The sequence below is a fragment of the Rhincodon typus genome, chromosome 28 (assembly GCF_021869965.1).
Source record: "Rhincodon typus isolate 14 chromosome 28, sRhiTyp1.1, whole genome shotgun sequence".
NCBI lineage: Eukaryota > Metazoa > Chordata > Chondrichthyes > Orectolobiformes > Rhincodontidae > Rhincodon > Rhincodon typus.
In genome coordinates, this window is record NC_063359.1 from 34470204 (window position 1) to 34474541 (window position 4338).

Genomic DNA, 4338 nt, shown 5'->3' on the forward strand with positions numbered 1-4338 from the left:
TTTTTTTGGGGGGGCGGGGGAGTGGGGGGAGTTTGCTGTGTGCAAATTGGCTGCAATATTACAATAGTGACTGCACTCCAATAGGTACTTCGCTGGTTGCACAGCACTGTGGGACGTGCTGGCTTTGTGAAAGCAATTAGATAAAGACAAGCTCTTTCTTTCAAACAGGCACTTTGTGGTAAATGTCACTTGATGGGCATCAGGGCCAGGAACCCTGGGCAATTGTTCTTGCTCCCTAACTCGGTCATTGAGGCCAAATGGAGCGTTTCCTAACTGAGATCAGCAGAGGCCAGGGATCAATCCTGGGACCAACGTGACTGTGTGTGTCACATTGAACACTGCACCAATGATTGAAGGGTGTTGTTGAAGGAGATGGAGGGCAGGGCCTCAGATTAACGGTTGAGCATTTCCAAGCTGTATAGTGAACATGCAATATCTTTATTACTTATCATGGCAGAGATGATACCTTTAGGCGACAAGCTGTTGGCAGAATAGAGCTTAAACGTCGCAGGTTAAAAGTTCAGTCGAGTCTAATTAGAAAGCACCCACGCACAAATAAATATTCAACACAAAAGGGGCCACTAAATGAAGCTGAATTTCTAACAAGTCACCACCAAATTTAATAACAAATACCTGATTTAAGATACACTGGAAAATAATGAGAAGCATTAAATATTCATGGCACACAGCTGCCCCTTGCTGCTCGACCCTAGACATTGCGTGTCACCAGATCTGATGTAACACAAATTGTTTATGACTCCCTCACTAACAGACAGCCTCACGTAACCCTCCCTTCTCATCATGCAGCTCACCACAGTGTGCACTGGTAAACCTGGGCTATTGTGACCAACATCCAGGAACCATTCATTTACATTGGTCTTTAAATTTTGTTGCTTCACCAGTTTGTTATCCTCATGGTATAACGCTCCTGCAAAGTAATGACAGCATGGTATCCCCTTCAGCTGACTGGTGCTATCTTTTGGGAACTAGGGTTCGAGATCTGTGGACAGTGCCCCTGTTTGTGAGGCGCACCGATGATATCTGGTCATGGGGAATGTGACAGTATTTGGAGGGGGTCTCTGGGAACGCACCGAAATGTATAGGGGGTTCCCTGGGAGCATACGATTGTTTTAACGGGTCCTCAGGAGTGCACATGGGGTCCCTCTAATGGAATATTTCAAATCTCCTCTGCAGAGTACAGCAATAGTGACAAAATACAAAGAATCAGCATTGCCTTGTGGCCTCAACCCAAAGACTATGCTAACTTTAAAAAGGTGTGCATAACCTAAACCACGATACATGTTTATAATTCATTTCTTCTTCCACATTGTAACATAGACAAAAAAGTTTTTTTTTAAAATAGTGGGTCAATAGCATTGCTTAATTTTCAGTTATGTTACTTAAAGCATTGGGTCAAATCTGGATAGAGAGCAACAGAGATTGAGATTTACTAAAGGAAGCTGTATTCAAACTTGGGGTGGAGGGGCTGGTGTTGGACAGGGGTGGACAAAGTCAGAGGTCACACGACACCAGGTTATAGTCCACTCAGAGATAGTAAGAACTGCTGATGCTGGAGTCAGAGGTAACACAGTGTGGAGCTGGAGGAATACAGCAGGCCAGGCAGCATCAGAGGAGCAGGAAAGCTAACGTTTCGGGTTGACACCCTTTAGAAATTCTTTCTGAAGAAGAGTCCTGACCCAAAACGTCAACTTTCTTGCTCCTCTGATACTGCCTGGCCTGCTGTGTTCCTCCAGCGCCATGTTGTGTTACCAGGTTACAGTCCAACAGGTTTATTTGAAATCACAAGCTTTCGGAGCGCTGTTTCTTTGTCAGGCAACAAAGGGGCAGTCCTCTGAAAGCTAACGTTTTCAAATAAACCTGTTGAACTATAACCTGGTGTAATGTGAAAGATCGCACAGGAGACAGAGAACGACAATGTACATTACACGTAAGCCAGGCATGGAGAACCCCTCTTGCATTTGAAATACCCACAGAGTCGTTTACTATGAAGTGGATGTGAAAATCTGAACCAGCTGGTAAGAAGGGGAGCAGCCAATGTGACACAGGAAGGTTATGTGTTGTGACAGGGCACATGGCCTTGATAGGAAATGATTTGAGGGAATGGGGTGGGTGCAGGAGCTCCCCTACCAACCAAGAAAGGCATCAAAACTCATGAAAAAGTTAAAACTAGCCCCAACCTCCCAGACACTCATTACCAATTAAAAGAATGAGAGAAGACCTTATTGAAACATACAAGATTCTTCGGGCACTGACAGGGTAGACCCCGAGAGATTGTTTCTCTTTGTGGGAGAGTCTAGGAGCAGAGGGCATCACCTCAGAATAAAAGGTCACCATTTAAGACAGCGATGAGTAAGAATTTCCTCTCTCAGAGGGTTTGAATCGGTGGAATTCTTTCCCGCAAAGGACTGTTGAGGTTGGGTCGTCAAATACGTTCAAGGCTGATAACAGGCAGATTTTTACCCAGGAAGAGAATCAAGGGTTATGGGGAAAAGGCAGGAAAGTGGAGCTGAGGATCATCAGATCAGCTATAATCTCACTGAATGGCAGAGAAGATTCACAGAACATAGAACAGTACAGTATAGAACAGGCCCTTCAGCCCACGATGCTGTGCCAACTTATTATCCTATTCTAAGATCAAAACTAACCTGCATACCCTTCATTTTATTGTCATCCGTGTGCCTATCCAAGAATCGCTTAAATGTTTCTGATAGATGGGCTGAATGGCCTACAACTGCACCTACGTCCTTTGGTCACCATCCGTGGTGACAATTATCTTTAAGAGGGGATCTTGGTATTAAATACGTAAATAAAACCATACCAAGGACACGTGCTTCTCTTAAAAAACACTTTAAAGTTCCACAGTTGCAGGTATCCTCTGCTACCAAAAATAATCGCGGCTCTTGTTTGCATCCTTTGCTGTCAAGCAGGGGCAAGGAACCATTAGCCCTTTACTCAATTGGCCATCCTTCAAGAGTGGCCAGTTATTGAACTGTGGGGTCATCACACCCAGTTTTTAAAATCTCTTCCTTAATATCCTCACACATATATCGTGATCAACAGATGTCAGTGTGGTTGGAAGCTACAGCCATAAAATTCATAGAATCACATGTAATGGGGCCCCAACTTCTATTCCATAGAATCCCTACAGTGTGAAAACAGGCCCTTTGGCCCAACAAGTCCATACCAATCCTCAGAGCATCCCACACAGACCCATTCCTCAAACCCACCTAACTACACATCCCTGGGCACTCTGGGCAATTTAGCATGGCCAATCCACCTAACCTGCACATCTTTGGACTGTGGGAAGAAACCCACGCACACACGGAGAGAATGTGCAAACTCCACACAATCCTGTGAACCTGGGCCCTTGGTGCTGTGAGGCAGCAGTGCTAACCACTGAGCCACCGTGCTGCCTTAAAGGTATTAGTGAACCTGATGGGTTTTTCCTGACAATTGACTCATGGTCACCATTAGAGTCTTAATTCCAGAGATTTATTGAACTCAAATTCTACTATCTGCCATGTGGGATTTGAACCTGGGTCCCCAGAACATTCTCTGGGTTAACAGTCCAGTGATAGTACCACTAGGCCATCACCTCCCCCTTCTCCATTCTCCCTGAACAATATATAATGTCCCTTTTAATGAAATGGTTCCTGTAGACAGAAGCTATTTAGAAGATATCACATTAGAAACACAGCTCTGACTGGACTTGGGGATGACTAGTGATGTTACTAATGCCAAAGTGCAGTGCTTGGACACTTTCACTACCTCAGTTCGACCCCTGGGAGAGGAAGCTCATGGACTGTTTATAACTGTGTGATATTCAGCTGATATTTCTAGCCAAGACGACTCAGCAAATCCAAAGGAAACGGTGACTCAGAATGTTCCCGAAAACTTGTGAATCAGAATGATGACAGGGAGCAGCACCGAGAGAGAGACCCAGATCTTCCTCACTCATTGCTACAACTTGTGAAATAATCTAAGCCATAGCTTGTGAGGCTAACTGTGGTGCACCCTGACCTGGCTGATAGCGAACAACTGAATAAAGACAAAATATCAGCATAATGCCAAGGAGAGACAGTGGTGTACTGGTTACATCATTGCATCAGTAATCTAAAGGCCCAGGCTATTGATCTGGGATCATGGGTTCAAATCCCACCACTGTAGCTGGCAGAATTCAAATTGTATGAATAGATCTGGGATACAAAGCGAGTCTCAGCAATGGTGACCACAAAAGCTATCATTTACTGTTAAAACAAAAACACTATTCAGCTAAGATGGACAGTTAACACTTGCATTGCACTCCAAGCCAACCAT